The sequence below is a fragment of the Meles meles genome, chromosome 20 (genome assembly GCF_922984935.1).
Source record: "Meles meles chromosome 20, mMelMel3.1 paternal haplotype, whole genome shotgun sequence".
NCBI lineage: Eukaryota > Metazoa > Chordata > Mammalia > Carnivora > Mustelidae > Meles > Meles meles.
This window is the reverse complement of record NC_060085.1, coordinates 29,155,866-29,175,433: the sequence shown is the minus strand read 5'-3', so window position 1 is coordinate 29,175,433 and position 19,568 is coordinate 29,155,866. Positions and strand designations below refer to the sequence as shown.

Here is a 19,568-nt window from a genome sequence, read left to right as displayed (position 1 = left end):
ATTTATTTATTTGACAGACAGATCACAAGTAGGCAGAGAGAGAGAGAGGGGAGGAAGCAGGCTCCCTGCTGAGCAGAGAGCCCAATGTGGGACTCGATCCCAGGACCCTGGGATCATGACCTGAGCCGAAGGCAGAGACTTTAACCCACTGAGCCACCCAGGCTCCCCTGCCGTGGGATCTTCTTAAACTCCTTAGTGTATATTACAGATTTCCAAAGTGGCTATATAGTATGTAGCATTGTCCATACATGTTTGACCATAGAGCTTTGTTTTGGTAAGGGCCGTGCTGTAGAAACATACCTTTAAAAACCCTGGGGATGGGGCACCTGGGTGGCTTTGTCAGTTTATTTAATAAATAAATAATGTCTTCTCGTGTCTTTTATCTTGGGATCTTGGGTAACCTGGAACACTCACTGTGCGAACTTCTTAATTTTTCCTTGCATTGGAAATGGTTCAATTACAACCAGAATTTTGGGTTAGTTTTAATACGCTTTAAGAGGTAACTGTTCTGGCCATATTCATCTATCCATGTGTATGAGTGAATACTGGAATCATCCTTTTTTTTTAAAAAAAAACTTATTTATTTATTTGATGGAAAGAGAGATAACAGGAGAGGGAACACAGGCAGGGGGAGTGGAAAAGGGAGAAGCAGGCTCCCTACTGAGCAGGGAGCCTGAGGCAGTGCTTGATCCCAGGACCTGAGATCATGACCCGAGCCAGAGGCAGATGCTTAACCTACTGAGCCACTCAGGTGCCCTTGGAGTCATCCTAATCGGGGTTTAACTTACTGCTTTATCATTTATTAGATGATTAAACTTGGACAAATTTCTTGGTACTTCAACTCCAGTTTCTTTTTTTTTTTTTCTTTAAGATTTGATTTATTTATTTGACAAAGAGAGATCAGAAGTAGGCAGAGAGGCAGGCTGAGAGAGAGAAAGGGAATCAGGCTCCCTGCTGAGCGGAGAGCCTGGTGAGGGACTCAGTCCCAGGACCCTGAGATCATGAGCTGAGCTGAAGGTGGAGGCTTAACCACTGAGCAACCCAGGTGCCCTCAACTCCAGTTTCTTAATTAATAACAGCATTTCCCAAATTTTGCAGCAGACATGACTAGAACTTTTCCAGGTGCAACACTAGAACTCAGGGTGCTTTGATGCGATTCCTAATTCTTTACCCCTTCTTAAGCTCAAAGCAGCTCCTCTTCTTTTCTACCTGTTACTGGGCTCTACTTAACATTTCATTTATGGTAAGGTTTTATGTTTAAAAATTTTGAACACCATCTTCCTGCTTCTTAGACTGTCGGGATTAAATGAGGTAGATGAGGAGGAACAAGAGGGATAGCAAAATTAAAAACTTGGAAATGAATCCCAGCTCTGGCTGTGTAACCATAACAAATTACTTAGTCTCTCGGTGTCTGGGCAAAATAACTCATTAGATTATTGGGAGTACCAGGAGATAGTGTATAGTTTGTGTGTTAGCAAAGCACCTGCCACATAAAATTCCCACTAGATGTTGGTCATTGTTCTTGTTACCATTAAAACTCCTTGCCCAGTAGCTGCTGTACACTAAGTGTTCAACAAATGTCTTCTCCCATTCACCAAACCCTTCTTGAGTACCTGCAAGTAATGTCAGTTAAGAATACAGCCAATCATTCTAGATAATTGAGAATTTTCTGAAGTCCTTTGGATTTTAACCCTTGTTGAAACCCCCGAAGAAGTATGTGGTTACCTTCTTGCATTTTAAGTGGAATCCAGAATATGTAGTGAAGTCTTTCTTGCTTCGAGTGCCTGCAAGTAATGTCTTGGAGCAGCAGTTGTACAAAACCTGGACTATGAGATGAAGTTGGATGTCTATGAGTCCTCAGCATAATTTGTACATTGTTTTAAAAAGCCCTCCTTAAAGATCATTTTCTTAGGGGTTTCTGGGTGGCTCAGTCAGTTAGACAGCAAACTCTTGGTTTTGGCTCAGGTCATGATCTCAGGGTGGTGAGATGGAGCCTCATGATGGGCTCTGTGCTCAGGGCGATGTCTGCTTCAGATCCTTCCTCCCCTTCTGCTCCTCTCCCTGTTCTTTCTCATTCTAAAATAAATACATAAATAAAATCTTTGTAAAAAAATCAGTACAGGGGCACCTGGGTGGCTCAGTGGGTTAAGCCCCTGCCTTCAGCTCAGGTCATGATCTCAGGGTCCTGGGATCGAGCCCCACGTTGGGCTCTCTGCTCAGCGGGGAGCCTGCTTCCTCCTCTCTCTCTGCCTGCCTCTCTGCCTACTTGTGATCTCTGTCTGTCAAATAAATAAATAAAATCTTTAAAAAAAAAATCAGTACAGATCGTTTTCTTATAAGGCATATAAGAAATGGGTTGCCTAGGTGGCTCAGTTGGCTAAGCATCTGTCTTCCATTCAGGTCATGATCCTGGGGTCCCGGCATTGTGCCCCACATTAAGCTCCCTGCTTAGTGGGAAGCCTGCTTCTCTTTCTGCCGAATGCTCCCCCTGCTTGTGTTTTCTCTCTCTCTCTTTCGCTCTCTCTCTCAGAAATAAAATAAATAAAATCTTAAAAAAAAAAGAAAAAGGAATATAAGAAACGATCAGATAATTGAGAGTTCCCAGTAATGTAATTCTGAGTGGGGTGGACCCCACAAAATTGTATTGTATATTAAAGAAAAAAATTTTAAAAGCTCAGACTGTCCCTTGGATATAAACAATGTTCTCTTATACTGAGGACTAATTTATTCAACAATATTATTTATTCAACAATAACTATGTGCCTTCTATGAACCAAGAGTATGTGAAGCCCTGGAAATGTCATGAAGCATAAGGTACCCATGGTCCTTGCCATGCAGAGCTAGCACTTTAGTGAGGTAGATGGACTAGCAAGCAGTCATACCAAAATATGTGGAAGAGATTCCATGGAGGAAAAGATCCCAGTGCTATGAATGTGTGCCTAGGAAAATTGGGAAAGCTTCCCTTGGGAAGTGACAGTTGGGCTAAGATAAGAGTTAACAGGAAGGGGAAAGGAGGAAAGCAGGTTGGGGGCAGAGGAAGCAGCAGATGCAAAGCCATGGTGGGAGGAAGCGGAGGTAGTATCACCATCCTTGACAGGTTCCCACATCCCTGGAGGGTAAGAGGGAGAGAGGTTGTAGATGCCCATGGGAAGGCAGGGAAAGGCCAGTCCATAAGAGCCTAATGGGCCAGGACAAGGTGATGCTCCTTGTCTAGGCTTGGAGTTGCATTTCTACTTATAATAACTTTGCTCTGAATTCTTCTCTTTAATAGAGAGATGGTTAAATCTCCATGGAAAATGCAACCCACTTTCTGTACTTTACTGTGCATTTAGTTCAAAAATGTTAAATACAGAAGGATATTTGTTTAATTTTGTAAGTCCAAGTCTTAGTAGGAATAGCTTCTTAACCCAATGCTCTGTGTATTGTATTGTGAAGCAGTTCACTCACTGCTTTCTGAATTCAAGATTTTACCAATGGCTAGTAGTTCTATTTGCAGATTTGAAGACCTTATGTATTCCAGAGTGGTGTAAATTCTCCCTCGAGGGAGTGTGCTGGTTATTCTCCATCCCATCTCTGTAGTCTACTGGGCAATCTTCTCTGCCCTGATTGGGTGAGAGGACTCCCTAGAAGTCTGACCACACAGACTGCACCACTTGGATTCCATGACTGTTACTTTCAGTTCAATTTAGTTAACAGAGATCCTGGAGAGACATAAGGTAATGGGAGGAGAGAGAGGTGAGAAGGTGTTGAGGTTCAAGTCCCAGCATGGATCCGTCTCATGATGGTAGTCCCCCACCTCTCTTACCTCCTCAGGCTCTGGTAATGCAGTCTCTCCCTTTGCTGTTGCTGTTTTTGGCCCAGGTGGTAGAGGTATCCTGATGTAACTAGTCCCAGGGGTCTCAGCATCCTCAACTTGTAGTCCAACCTGTACCTCTGAAAGTAGTTGCTTCATTTAATTCTCTTCAACGTTGTAGATGATTGTGACCTCTTCCTGCCGGGATTCCAACCAATACTTCATACTCTGTTTTTTGGCTACCTATTATATTCTTCTCTTCCCAATACCTGGGTAGCCTTCAGATTCAGAAAACCAGGGACCAGAAGAACAAGGTGAAATCCCTTGGATAATCTGCACTCACTTTCCTCATTTCAGACTCAAAATAGATCAGTCTCTGGAGGAAGGAGGGGCACTGTTTGTCATCCTATATCTGTCTGGCTGTCATTCAGGACCTAATTGGGCTCTCATAAATTTCTTTCTATTCCTGCTTGTCATGTTTCTGGACCCCTGAGAAATTTCTTGCCATGTGTGTTCTGAAATAGGACATTTTGATGCTATAGATATTTTGATCTTTAGAGTACAAAGAAGAAGATTTTGGTCACAGGCATAATATATATCTTCATACCTGCTCTGACCCTATATGCCAACCCACTAGCCTATTGTCCAGCTTCCATGATGATCAATATCCCATCACCTAGCACACACATATTTTTTCTGTAATATTTTGTACTGAATCTTGTTCATCATATCATTTCACCTATAAATACATTGTTATGTTTCTTTAACATATAAGGAATTAAAAGTACCTGTAGCTCACATACAATGAAGTAAACAGTGATTCTTTAATGTCTAATAAATAGTCCATGTTCAGTTTTCTTCCATCCCCTCAAAATTCTTTTCAGTTGAGTTTTTCAAATCAAAATACATGGAGTACCCTCACATTGCATTTGGTAGCAACATAAAGTTTCCTTTAATTTCTAAAAGTCACCTAGCCTTAATTTTTTTAAAGCACAACAAAGACAACACCGGAAGAGCACACACTAAGTGTTCAGTGAATGCCTAAAAACTGAACAGCCCACATAATGACTTAGTAAAGATACAGAACATCACTAGTACCCAGAAGCTTCCCAGTCATTACATGTATACCTACCCTCCAAGATAGCTGTTGTTCTATGATCATAGATTGTGTTTTGCCCATTTTTCACCTTCTGTAACAGAATCCTACAACATGTCATCTTTTTGGTCTGGCTACTTTTGGGAAACCTTCAACTGCTTTTTTAAAAATCAACTTACTGATGTATAATTTGTATATAATTATCTGTACCCATTTAAACAGCATATAGTTCAACGGATTTTAAAAGAAGTATGCACCCATGAAACTACCATCATCAAGATCCAGAACATTTTCTTTCTCTTTCTTTCTTTCTTTCTTTCTTTCTTTCTTTCTTTCTTTCTTTCTTTCATTTTTTCAGGGATAGTGAAGGGAAAAGGGGTAGAGGGAGAGACAGCATCCTAAGCATGCTCCATGAGATGTGGGGCTCCATCTCACAACCCTGAGAACATGACTTGAGCCAAAATCAAGAGCCGGATGATGAACTGACTGAGCCACCCAGGTGCCCCAAGATACAGAACATTTCTCTTATCATGAAAAGTTTACTCATGTCAAATAACAGTCATTCCCTCCTACCAGCCCCAGCTTTCAGGCAACCACTGATTTATTTAGTGTCATTGGAGATTATTTTTCATTTTCTATAATTTTTAATAAATTGAATCATACAGTATGTACTCTTTGATGTCCGGTTTCCTTCGTTGAACATAATAGTTTGGAGCGTCATGTAGGTGGTTGCAAGTATTAGCAGTTTGTTCTCTTTTATTGCTCAGTACTATTCTATTATATGGGCATTTTACATTTTGTGTTATTCTTTCATTCCTTTGTTACTGGTTTACTTTTGGGTTGTTTGTAGGTTTGGATTATTTTGGATAAAATTGTGTGCTCAGTTATTTGTGTGGACATACTTTCATTTCTCTGGATAAATAAAAAAACTTACAGTGCTGTATTTGAGTTGTATATTATGGATATGTGTAAAATTTTAAAGTAACAGTTTTCTAAAGTGGTTGTGCCATTTTTTTATTCACAGTATCAATATATGAGCATTCCAGTTGCTCTATGTTCTTGCCAACCTTTGGCAAGGTCTCTCTTTTAAATTTGAATTGTTCTAATGAGTGCACACTGATACCTCATTGTAGTTTTTTGATTTGTGATTCTTGATAACTAATGATGTTGAACACCTCTTCATGTACTTCTTTGCCATTGGTATGACTTTTTTTGTGTGTTAAGTGTTTTTAAATCTTTGGTTTTTTCCCCCTTTCTGGTCGAGGTGTAGGAGTTCCTTATGTATTCCATATACAGGTCCTTTGTCAATATGTGTGTTACAGATATATTCTTCTGTTGCTGCACAGCGGCTTTTAAAATGCAGAAGTTTAAAATTTTCATCTATTATGTTTTTTGATCATTTCTAAGGAATCTTAGCCAACTCCAAGTTTGCAAAGATTTTTTCCTATAATTTCGTCTAAAAGCTTGGTTTAGGATATATTTTGAGATAATATATGCATATGGTTTAAGGTAAGAGTCAATGTTCTTTCCTCTGGCCTTCCCCCCAGTATGAATATCTAGTTGTTCTAGCACTGTTTATCAAAAAGACTCTATGCTATCATTGAATTGGCCTGGCATTTTTGTCAAAAATCAATTGACCATTTATGTGTGGGTCTATTTCTGGACTCTCTGTTTTCCTTGATTAATTTATTCTTTCACTAATAACACAGTATTTGGTTAGTGTGACTTTACAGTCCTTCTTAAAACCAAGTAGTTGGAGTTCTCCAATTCTGTACGTCTGTATTAAAATTGCCTCGGTCTGTTTTCATTCATTTGCATTTCATATAAATTATAATCAGTTTGTCAGTTTCTACAAAAAGTCTTGCTGTGATTTTGTTTGGAATTGCACTGAATCTTTAGATTGATTTTTGAGAGAAATGCCATTTTGACAATATTGAATCTTCCAATGGAATCTAAGAATATGCTCCATCTTTCCATTTATTTAGTTCCTTAATTTCTTTCTACAGTATTTTGTAGGTTTTAGTACAAAGGTCTTGCATGTATTTCGTTTTGGGGTGGAATGGTAAATGAAACTGTACTTTTAGTTTTATTTTCCAATTATCCATTGCTTCTGTTAGAAATAGTATTGATTTTTATATGTTGCCTACATATCCTTTGATGTGCTAAATTCATTTACTACTTCTGTTAGTCTTTTTGCAGATTTTTAAGCTTTTCTGCATACATGATCATATCATCTGTAAGTAAAGACAGTTTGACTTTCTAATCTTTATTTAAGATTTTTCTTTCATGTCTTATTTTATTAATCCAATCTGGCAATCTGTCTCCTAAGTTTTTATTTTGGTTTAAAGAAATCTGTAATGCATCCATTTACCACCTATGCTGTCTCTTTTCTGTGTTGTTGTTGTCATGTAATTCAATCCCACACAAAGACATTTTTAGTTTAAACAATCTTATTTCTTCAGAATTTACCCACATATTTATCCCAATCTGGTATTCTTCATTGCATTCTGTATTCTGTGCTTTCATCTGGGAATGTCTTCTTCTGCCCAAATAACTCCCTCTTGTTCCTCTTAGTATTTGCTTTCATGTAAATTTTATTATCTTTTTCCAGATAGTTGTTAATATTCTGGCAGGTGGATACAGTACAAACAGGTCACGTTGATCTAATCATGAAATGAGATTTTTCAAAGTTGTGCCTGGTTTATTTCTCATCCGTTCTAACAACTCAAGCCTTCAGAGTTTCTCAGCTGAGTGGGATGTTTACGTGGCCTTTTGTCCTTAGCAGGTTCTAAATTCCAGCGTTTGTCTTCCAGTCATTACTGGACTGACACAAGTAAGTGTTCCTTAGCTGTTTAGTCTCTTAGCAATTGATTTCTGCTTAGCTTTTGGGTCCCCCGCTCCACACATTTGTAGGTTAGGAATTTGCAAAGATCTAGAGGGGAAGTTGAATTGGGAATGTTGAGGTCACTTCTCTGTTTCCCCCCCTTTCTCAGAAATCTTAGCTCCTCAAGTATTAGCTGCTACTTCTGTAGCCCTTAACTTCAAGTTTTAGCTCTTCAACCCAGAGAAGCCGCTGCAAGCTATAGGTTGCTACTTTCTACTTGGCGAATAGCCCCATAACGCGAAGTAACAGATGCCTTTAGAACAAAAAGCTGCTGTAAATATAGGGCTGACTTCAATGAGCTTTCCTTTTCTGTTTAAATCCTGGTTGCCTTGGTGGTACTGCAGTGCTTTCAAATAGTTGGTCTTATTTTTATTCCATGCATCATTATAATTGTTTTCTTTGGGAAGATTAGTCTTACTCAAGTTACTCCAGAAGTATAGCTCTTCCAGCTATATTTTAAGAAAGGCATTTCCCACCACCATTTTTAAAGATGCCATTTTCGGGGGTGGGGGGAGAAAAGGGTCTTTTTTTTCTCCACTGAAAACCCTACACTTGCTAATTATTTCCTTGTAGTGTCACTGTTTGAATGTTTCTTTATTCGTCATATTTCTAGTAGATGTTTAGTTAGACTTAGAGGTTGTTATGTAGTGACATATCCAAGGTGGCACTGTGTATCTCCCACTGCCTCACACCATGAGCCATAAAATACAGTGGCTCTCAAACTTTGCTTCACGTTGCAATCATCTGACAAATCTTTAAGAAGAGTCAAAAAAAAGAGGAAAGAAAAGCCCTACTGATACTTGATTACTATCCCAGATATTATGGTTTAATTGCTATGGACTGTGACCTGAACATCGGGATTGTTAAGAGCTGCCCCTGCCTCCTTCCCTGATGCTAACATGCAACAAAGTTTGGAAACCACTGATGTAATGCCTGGTCATCCCACTTTTACTTAGGTTAGGATTCACTCATATATTCAGGTTTTGTTAGTTGATACCTTCGATGTCAATCTCGCCATCAAGCTTTAAGCTTATGTTTTAGGAGTTATTGATGGTAGTTGCCTAGAACCATTATTTCATTAAGAATTGCAGATGGCAATTTTCTAATTCTGTCATGCCTCATGCTTTTATTAGCTGTGATTCCTCTATATGGAATTTTCAACTCCTATTTGGGTCTCTTGGAATGCAGTCTATACAGAAAGTTAGGGTAAAGGCTTAATTCTTTCCCTCTATTTATATATTTATATATTGTCTACATTATGAGTTGGTATCTGAACAACTCCCAAAGGTGACCAGTGATATCTATATCTATCTATCTATAAATAGTAGATAGATATAGAGATAGATATATAGATAATTATATAGATAGATATAGATATAGATAATGTTGGTCACCTTTAGGAGTTGTTCAGGTACCAACTGTACCTGTACACATATATATGTGTATATATATATACATACATATATATATACATGCATACATATATATATGCACACACCCCATTATAGAACTCATGGATTTTTATGCATTAGATCTGTTTCATTCTACCATGTTCAAAGTTGTTTTTGATATTGAAATTGATTCATCTTTGGCCAGTAGGAGCCCCTTTCAAGTTGGCTCCAAGCCCTTCTGGACATGATTCTAGCAGGCTTTGATAGCTTCCTATGACAAACTTTCCTCATTCAGCATGTCCATTTCCTGTGCCAGATCTACAATCTGTCCTTTCTTTAAGGATCCCAGGTTCCTTTCAGAGGAAAAAAAAAAAGGTGCTTAAGAGACCAAAAGAGAGGCACTAAGTACAACCCTGTCCTTAACCCTCAACCTTTTCCTCATTTCTCCCAGTGTGTTTGGCCAACAGTAACAACAACAACATTATTATTCCAGTTCTACCACCTATTGCATGTTTGTCTTAGGGTATTTCTCTATGCCAGTGGTTTCATTTGTAAAATGGGGATGATAATTGAAATAATCCGAGCATAATCCTTGCCATTGGCTTCTTAATGGAAAACCAACAGGATTACTTGGTGGTGGTGGTGATAGCAGTAGTAGTAGTAATGGTAGAGCCATAATCGAAGTAGTGATGGTAGCAGTTCATTTTTTCAGCAAATTATTATGCACCTACTGTGTGGAAGCCCTGGGCATAGGCAGTGGTCGTAATGATAGGAGGAGGAAGAATGATCATACCAGTAGTAATCTTTTTTCTTTTTTTTCCCAGTGAGTAATTTCGTGTGAGGCACCATGCTGGGCATTAAGGATACAATGACAATTAAGACAGGAATGGTCACTGTCTTCAAGGAGGAGGAAAAGAAACAAGTAAACTGGCAAATAAGAATTACTATTATTATGGATCCAAAATTATTCACGTAGGTATTTGTCCAGGTGACGAACTAAAATTTCAAGTAGTTTGATACCAGCAGCACAATGAGTGCTTCACAAGGGTGCTCTCAAAATAGCCAGACTGAAAGTCTTCCATCCGGGTGTCCCACTCGCATGGCTGAACCACCATGCTTTCTCCCCAAGCACCTCTCCCTTGATGAGAATTGCTTTTAATAAAGGGGTCCTTTGCAGTGGCTCAGAGGATTGAAACCGGGCCTTCCTTCTGCTCTCCTTTCCCTGGTGCTGCCTGGATTCCCAGGGAGCAACTGATTCCCAAGGAACTGCACCCCTCCTGGAAACAGAAAAGTGCTCTTCCTCCATGACTTGCATCAGAGGAGTAGAAAGGGGCCATCAAAGGGGGGAGTTTCTACAGAACCAAAGGCAGGAAGCCACTTGGCTCTCTCTCTCACTTCAGAGTAAAAATGAGGTCACAGGATGTCCCCTTCTGTGAACGACTGAATAAAAGACCAAGAGAAAACCTCCCCCTGGCCTACAGCTGAAAGTATTCTCATGCTGTGAGGGAGTCACTTTGGCTCTTTGTGCAGTAGCCAAAAGACTGTCTCGGCAGGGTAGGAGTGCAGGAAGCCAGCAAGGTGAGAACAGTTCTCTCCCTCCTCTCATACTTAGGGTGATGCTTACTTTCTCCATACGGAGAGAGCCTCTTAACTGGAAAAGGAAGAACATTGATTTTTCAGCTTCTTGCCATTCCTGGTCCTTTCCTTTTTTTCTGACTGAACTGGAGTTGCCCGGACTTCTGCCTCCTTTTGGTAAATAGACCAATCCATAGGAATTAATCTAACTCTCTGTTGTGGCCAGTGGACTGTTTTAGCTGCAAGAGGTGTGCTACGTCTGGTCTTTCCCTTCAACCATCTTTTTGTTGAGAAGACACAGGTGAAATGCATCCATTCCACAAATCTTAACTGATCCCGCACGGGGTTCTAGGACAAAACAAAAAGCCAAAACTGTTTGCAATATCTCCCCTTACAGCTTACCAACCCAGATTCTGGACATTTATGCTGAGGCTGCCTTTCTATGGTCTAATGGTCCCAAGTGTGGGTTTTGTCTTACGAGGCCTAGAGTTCAAATCCTACATTGGCCAATCACTGTGCAGTCTTAGGCAAGTTGCTTTACTCCTCTGAGCGTTAGTCTTTTATCTGTCACATGAAAAGGCCAAGTGTCAGTCAGATAACATATTTATGGAGTGTCCATCATGTGCCAGAAACTTCTTTTTAGGCAGGAGGGATGAAGTCAGTTAACAAGCATACACAAGAATAAATGAGATTGTTTCAAATCCTGATGAAACCCTAAAGAAGATAGACAGAGCAGGGTAGCAGTGGAGGGAGTGAGTAGTTGTCAAGGTGGGTGTGTGTAAAAGAAGGACGGGGTGACAGATGTCAGATGCTGCTACATGGTTAAATGAAGGGAAACCTGAAACTGGCCACTGGCTTTGTGAAGATACGGTTTGCTTGATGACCTTTACTAGGGACATGACTTTGGCCTTTATATGTTCATGATAAAGAGAAAATACATGGTGATTCCAGCTTTTTAAAGACTCTAGACTGATGCTTTAAAGAAAGTGAATGCTACAGTTAGGGTGAATTTAAAAACACGTGTAAGGAATTTTGTATTTCTGCCTCTAATACATCGCATTATAGACAATAGGGGGAAATTAATGGCTGTCTGCTAGCTACTCTTTTAGTTTGTATTACTGAGATCTGCCGCAATATCCCCAAATTGTCCTGCCATTGGGGGTGCTCATTAAAAACATTTTTTAGAATTAAAATCTTTTACATTTGAGAGCACAAAAGGGCCCAAGTCAGAACGAATCCCAGTGACTTTTAAACATACATCAAAGCTGATGTTTACAAGCCGCACTTAGGGCTAATTAGGTTGGACCGCTCTAGGTTTCTGGCACGGGGATCTGTTCTCCTGAAACTCTTCTCCCCTTTTCCGTTTATCACAGAGATGTTTCATCTTGTTGCTCATCTGCAGCCATCAGAGGAGACTCTGACCACACAGCGTGGCCTCACTAGGGAGAAAAAGCTGGGTGCCGTGTTCCCGGGATAGGCAGGAAAAAAAGCGGCCAACTCCTATTGATTCCCGTTTCTCAGACAGAGTGATGCCTTTAACACTCTGTAATGAAAGTTTTTATATGTGAGAGGGATTACCAACATCGGGCTGTTATTGTCCTTTGATGTGCCCCAGAAATATTATAGTAGAAGTTATTAAAGAATAAATTGTGGATACCAACTGCTTTGCCCGAGCCGCTTATTGCTTCGGCCCTGGCCAATTTATGTGGCGGAGAATTTTCCTTCTTCTTCTTCTCAAGTTTGTTAGCTTTTGGAAATGTTGTTATGTTTGTTTATTTTTTGTTTTGGGTTTTTTTTTTCTGTTTTGTTTTTAAAGAGGGACGTGAGAGTAGATAGACAACCTCATTCAGTTCAGAGCAGAAAATGAGCAGAGCCTTAAAAAAATTAGTAACGTCTCTACACATCTGTGCCAAAGCTCCACATCTCCCCACCACCCCCAAAGTCCGCTCTGGCCCATTTTACAGAGGAGGAAAGGGAAGCTCAGAGAAGCCAGGACCCACCAGTGTCACAGTGCTAACTGGATGCCCACTGGAAAGTGTGAAATCTGCTCACACTACCCCAAGCCTGGTGTTTCCACTTAGAGCACAGCGGTCTCTGTATTCACCCAGGGGACAGGTTAAAATTGTTTAAAGCCTAGAAAGTGAGGAAAAACGAAATTGTGTGCTGTGAGATCAGGCATTTTCCAGCTTCCCACTGAACTGGAAATTGTTGGGGCACCACTCTCGGTCTGAAACCTTTCCCTGGCAGCTGGGCTTGGTGTCCGCAGAGGCGAGCCGTGGCTCATGGTGAAACCGCACAGATGGAGACTGGGCAGTGAGGGGCCATTGGCTCATGCTCTCCCCTGGCTCACTCAAATTAAGCTGCCTGAGTGTCTTCCCAGGGAGGCAGAAGGTTTATCAGGGGTCAGCTAGCATTTCTGAATAGCTCTCCAGAATGCGAGGAACATGCATTTCCCTTTCCCAAGTGAGGGCAGACATAGGTACTGCAAAATAGCTCAAAAGATTTTTTTTTAAATTTGGATCAGTTTGTTTGGCAACTTCGATTAATCCAAAGAATGTCACGCAACACTGTCTTTCTTATAATTCTGTTTTGATCCTTGATTTAATAGTTCCGCAGGTAACAAGTGTTGCAAGTGTGTAAATATTACTTGCTTGTACTTAAAGAGAATTATTACTAATTATATGTCTCTTGGTAACTAATGTTTATTGTATGCTTACTGTGGGGCTAGACATTGTGCTGACAGCTTTACATGTGTTACTAGATGGGATCCTTGCAGTAGTCCTGTGTTGCAGGAAATTTTACTATTTTTCTTTTTTTTTTCAAGATTTTAATGTATTTATTTGAGAGAGAGAGAGAGAGAGCATGAGAGAGAGGGGCATAGGGAGAGAGAGAAGCAGACTCTCCACTGAGCATGGAGCCTGACGTGGGGCTCTAAGACCCTGAGATCATGACCTGAGCCAAAGGCACACGCTTAACCAGCTGAGCCACCGAGGTGCCCCTTTATTATTTTTTTATACAAATAGAAAAACTGAGTCTCAGAGAGATTGAGTAATTTTCCCAAGGTTACACAGCTAGTCAATGATGTGATCAGGATGGGGAATCAGGTAGGTATGACTCATACCTCCCATTCCTAACCACCACACATGCTAGCCTGCCCTCTCAGTGCAGGTTAATAAACTGTCCATGAGGATATTCTGAGCGCATTTTCTTCCTAAGAGTTAAATGCCATTTTATTTATTTTTCAATTAGAGAGCATGGCTTTCCTTTTAGGCTTGTGTTAATCTACACTTGCATTTTCCAGAGGAGGAAATGAAAGCTCAGAGAACTAAAATGTCAGCAGTGTGGCTAGGTCTTCTTACCCACTCCCTTTTTCTTGTGGTTTTTTGCTTGCCAAGCATCGGGTTCTCAGAGAGTTCAAGGTTAGATTTCAAGGTTCTGTGTTCTTAAGTACTTGCTTAGTGTTCCAAGGCTATGGAAGCTGTGGTTCTTTGCTTTCTCAGGGTCTGGAAGGAACCTTTGTTATAGTGTCTGAAAAGATGATAAGGGAACCAGTGGACTCCTAAAAGAAAGAGAACTTTGCTTTTTAACTTTTTTCCTAGACAGCACTGAATTTTAGAAACAAGGCTCATTCACTTTGAGGTTTGTTTATGATTTGAGAATAAGATAAAGATACTAACAAGTATCATTATAAGCATTCATATTGGCTTGTTGTAGATATGCTATAAATTATATAAATTAATATGTTAGTAAATATAAATTATCCCCAGGGAGTTCTTTTGAGCAATCTGAGATATTTTGGATGTACTTTTCATCTAATTAATTTGATTTTATTTATATCCAGATCTGGAAGTCAGGACCTAAATTTTGAGCCTTTGTCACTACTTTTTGACTCTGAGGAAACCATGTTTTAGTCCCGTATTTGAAGAAGAGGTGCCTTTCCTATGACATCTCTTCTGTATTCAGGTTAATCAAGACATCTGTGCATACCAACACAAAAGACTTTGAGTCTTTTTGTAATGGGTCCAGTGACACTTTAACTTTGGAGCTAAGAGAGTTGTTATATTTTCTTTGTCTGAGGACATGTGCAGGTGTAAAAACATATGCTGAAGATGGTTCCTGTGGAAAAAAATGGTCTTACCATCTTCTGTAGTATTTGAGAGATCAGAACTCTTGGCAGAAATCAGAGAAGTCATCCTCTGTCTCATTTTCTGTGGCTATTAACCAGTCTTAGAGGAACCAAGAGTTTGAGAAGCAGGTAGCCCCTGAAGAAGCTTGTGGTTGTTTGTATGGTTTCCTCTTGCTTCTGGAAGTAAACAGTACTTTGGTGATAAGAAACAGCCCTGCTTCCCCCAATTCTCCCCAACCATGAATAACACATTCTGGTTGAATCTAGAGGCTTTGGCACAATAATTTCCATTTTAGAAGTTCTACCCATGGTGTTCTGTTCATGCATTTCTAAATCCTGCCAGAAGGCACTGGTGACCTGCCCAGGGCTACAGAACTGTGTAGTACAAACAATTCCAAGCAACAGCTAATAGTTTTCCATGCTTCCTGGCGGAGAAAACTGGGTTTTCGCAATACACGATGTGATTTATTGTTTGCGTTGCAAATGAGGAGAGTCAGTTTCTAAAATAGTTTTGAGATCATTCTGAAGGAAAAGCTCATGCTCTGTGTAAGTCATTATCTGGGGGCTTCTGTGTGACACGTGCACATGGTGGCATATGGCAGTGGAAGATGGACCGAGGCCCAGCAAAGCTTCAGAGACTATTTGATGGATTTCTCTGAGACTCTGAATTAGACAGTGCCTCAGGAGGTGAAAGCAGGGCATTATTCCTAAGTTGTTCCCCTCTCCTAACTTCCACACTTCTCTAAGGGTTAATTAATTATTTTTCTTTATCCAGGGAACCTCTCTCTGGGTTAGGTTTATGACAGACTGATGGATGGACAGGTCGGGCAAGCATAAACTTTTTTGCTGTCTACCTTCTGTGTTGTTTCTTTTCTTTTCCTTTTTTTCTTTCCTTTTTCTTCTCTTTTCTTTTCCTTTCTTTTCTTATCTCTCTCTCTCTTTCTTTCTTCTTCTTTTTTAATCTTCTGTGTTTCTGCTTGGATCTTCTTGGTGTAAATCAGATTAATAGTGAAACAGTGCAGGGGCGTTGTAAAGGCAGGCCCCTATTTTTAGGCTCCCTGGAAAATTTTCGCTTTATTTGATTTTGGTGGCTTCAGTCATATCTTCTAATACAGTTTCATACAAATGTAATCTGGCTTCCCCAGCCTAGTACAACCCAAATCAAAATGATATTATACCTCTTCACAGCTGTAAATCCTTCCTCAAATTAAGGCTCTGAAACCTAATCTGCTAGAGGTCTACAGAGAAGGAGGGGAGTTCCAGCACCCCACTACGAATAGCATTAAGCATCTAATGACAACTTGACAGAGACTTTTATCTTTTGTCCCTATGAAATAAAATCTTCAAAGTTATCTGCCTTTTCTTTGAAACTTAGCACAGGCTGTACTTGGCCAGGTGTCTCAAAGCTGATACCAAGAGGGCAAAGATTGAGAGTTGTTTTTTACACACTGATTTCTGAGCTGCCTTTTTTTTTTCTTCTTTTTTTTTTTTAATGACCTAGGAAGAAGTGAGGGTAAAATCGGAGATGTGGCTGCTTTCCAATAAGGTTAAAGACACAGAGTCACAGAATCCCAATAGGGACTCAAGCAGGAGATTGATGAATTAATTGAACTTACCAATTAACCAATGGATTAATTACTTTGTGTAAACCAGAGTGAGATCAAGATAGGAGGAGGGGTGGGCAAGTTTTAGGGGACAGGGAAGATCAGAAAGCCAGAGATCTAGATGGGGTGAAGCTCCTGGCAAAGCTCAACTGATGGTTTTGGGTGAGTAGGCAGGGGGCCTGGCCGAATCTGCAGGCAGGGCTAGTGTGGGGCCCGGTAAATAGGGGGACTTTAATACATAAGAGAGACACTGAGCCAAAGCCTTAGAAATTTAGAACACAGTTCCCAAAGAGGTTTCTTGGGGTGGTGTGATGCCACCTTTTTACCATCATTTCAGGAATTGTCTAGGGCTTCTAGACCCATTCATCTGAAGGCAGGGCTCTTATGGCTTTGGGAAGAGACCTGATTCTCTCAGACCTAAATAAGGGGACAAGCCCACATCTTCTGATCATGCAGGGTATTCCTGGGCATTTAGGTCTCCCTGTGGTCCAGGTGTGGGCTGATTATTCAAAACCATTTGTTTTCTTTTCAACAATATTTTCTCCTGGGGTCACCTTCCCTCCATTGCTTTTCATTCATATAACTGATGGGCTGTACTCTGTTCTGATGTCAGAGTATACCCCTTGAGTTTCCTGAGATAACTTTGAAAACGAAGCCAGATCTCTTGGTTATAAGACTCTTGGGGATATTCTAGCAATACACAGAATCCTTTAGCATAGGTGTCAGGATCCCAGGTTAAACCACTCGCTGGGAGGATACTTTCAGAAAGATACCTTAAGACAAACCATCCTCTTATCCCTTCCATTCCTAGGGCAGCCAGTTGTATGACAAAGGAACAGGAGCGATTGCTAATACTATCTTTCATTCAAAAAATATGTTCGGAGAACAGCTATGAAGGCTCAGGCAAGCCAGGCACTGTTTTTAGGATCTGGGAATACTTGGCAAATAAAATAGATAGCATTTCTGTCCTCATGTTGTTCATATTGCCATTTTTTAAAAAGATTTATTTATTTATTTTAGAGAGAAAGAGAGAGAGGGAGAGAAGGAGCAGTGAAGGGGAGGAGCAGAGGGAGAGGGAGAGAGAGAATAATCCTAAGCAGATTCCCTGCTGAACACAGAGCCTGATGTTGGGCTTGATCCCGTGACCCCCAAGAAATCATGACCTGAGCCAAAAGCAAGAATCAGATGCTTAACCAACTGAGTCACCCAGGCACCCCACATATTGTCATCTGTAAGTAGATACTGTGTTTTAAACATTGCAAGTATCCTGAAGTAACTTGGGACTTTCTATCAGAGGGTTATAGTATGCATAGACACATCACAGCAGCAACTGAGACAACAGAAGGGACAAAGGAGAAACAGAGAAGGCATTATCCTGGAATCTGACCAATGAAGGATATGCAGTTTTAAGGGACAAGAACTTCTCAGAGAAAGACGGATTTGGCAAATCACTAGTTTTATTTATTTATTTTTTCCTTTGAGTTTACTTCAATTCTGCTTTAATATTGGGCATGGCTTTGGTCATGCTAAGTGAGGCTCTGCTTTGATAATAAGCAACTTCCAAGTCTCCGAGGTTTAAAGAGTTTATTGGAGTTCCATTTCTGATATGACAGTGTGAGAAGTTCCACAGACCTATTCCACAGCAAAACAACCATAGCTAGTGAAAACGATAAAACGAAACCCAGCCATTTAAAATCTTTGGGGGGTGCCTGGGTGGCTTAGTCAGTTAAGCATCTGCCATCAGCTCAGGTCATGATCCAAGGGTTCTGGGATCAAGCCCCGCATGGAACTCCTTGCTCAGTGGAGAGTCTGTTTCTCCCTCTTCTTCTGCTTGCTGCTCCCCCTGCTTGTGCTCTCTCTCTCTTGGTCAAATAAATAAATAAAATCTTTTAAAAAAATAAAGTCTTTGGAATTGTCCTAACTGTGTGGAGCAAATGAAGAAATACTTAGGAAAATGTCATAAATCTTGACAAGAGCACCAAGGGCGTATGACATTTGAGCTACAACCTGCTCCTCCTTACCCCCACCCCATTTCACCCAATGCAGTAAGATGGAAGCTCTACGCTGGGCAGATGGGGCCAAGATGATGGAGCTTACTTTCTCTTCGGTTCTCAGTCAAGGGATGTGATATCTCATTAAGAGGAGCAGACCACCAGCATTTCTAATCCCATCCAGCTCTGAGTTACAGAAGCTAAATTCCTAGTGAACCCAACTAATAGGTTATAGGCCACCTTCTTCTACTCAGCCCGCACTCAGGGGGTGGAGGCTCTACCCCAGCAGTGGCAGCTGAGAGATACAGATTACCCTGGCTTAACTTGCTGGCAGGAGAAACGTTCTATCCTGGGAGAGGCAAGTCAAGAATACTGGACTACCACCTCTAACTGGTACACTGCTCCCAAAGCAAGGGTGTCACTCCAGTCCCCAGCTTCAGAATGGGGGCTCAAAGATTTGCGGGAGAGAGGCAGGCTAAAAAAAAAAAAGAGAGTTCTAAAAGTCTACCCAAAGGAACTCACTTGATTTGGAAGCGAATGTGGGGAATTTTAAGTCTAAGGTGTTCTCCGAAACAATAGAGATTGTGGTGGGTAAGCAATTAAGAGGTTGATAGCTCTGTAAAAGCAACAACCTAACCATAGCTCACCTAGTTTACCAGTCATTATCAATGAAGATCTATCTCCTGTAATCATAAAAAAACTAAACTAAACTAAACTGACCTCAAAAGTACCCCTGCAAAAGGGTGTGAATTTAATTGGATCAAACTGTGGAGCAATTATGGCCCCCTGGGGTGTTACCAAAACCAATAGAACAATCAGCTGGAAATTAGTGAAACCTTACAGTGGGATGTGATGTAAATGATGCAGACAGCTTAATGGATGAGGGGAAAGAGAAATGGATCAGGGGAAAAAAGTAAAAGAGAAGCTTGAATCCACAGTCTTCTCCAGTGTACATGGAATGTTCTCCAGATACACCAGAAAACAGTCCTCAACAAATTTAAAAGGACTTAAATCATATAAAGTATGTTCTTTGGCCAGAATATTGTAGAATTAAAAAACAGTAAGAGAAAATTCTGAATTCACAAATACATGGGGATTAAAGAATATA

At 40.5% G+C, this 19,568-nt stretch overlaps 1 protein-coding gene across 7 annotated transcripts in view; it reads left to right on the top strand.

Moving 5' to 3' along the window:
- The window catches only part of FHIT (fragile histidine triad diadenosine triphosphatase), a 1,485,305-nt gene that overhangs the window by 551,107 nt on the left and 914,630 nt on the right, over positions 1-19,568 (top strand). The window contains exons 1-3 of one of the 7 annotated variants that reach the window (XM_045989793.1): positions 2,053-2,063; positions 4,102-4,107; positions 7,078-7,125. The exons of the other annotated variants lie outside the window; for them this stretch is intronic. The gene's annotated coding sequence lies outside the window, so the exon portion shown is untranslated. Of the gene's footprint in view, positions 1-2,052; positions 2,064-4,101; positions 4,108-7,077; positions 7,126-19,568 lie in introns of those variants that run through there. 7 annotated transcript variants of the gene reach the window in all.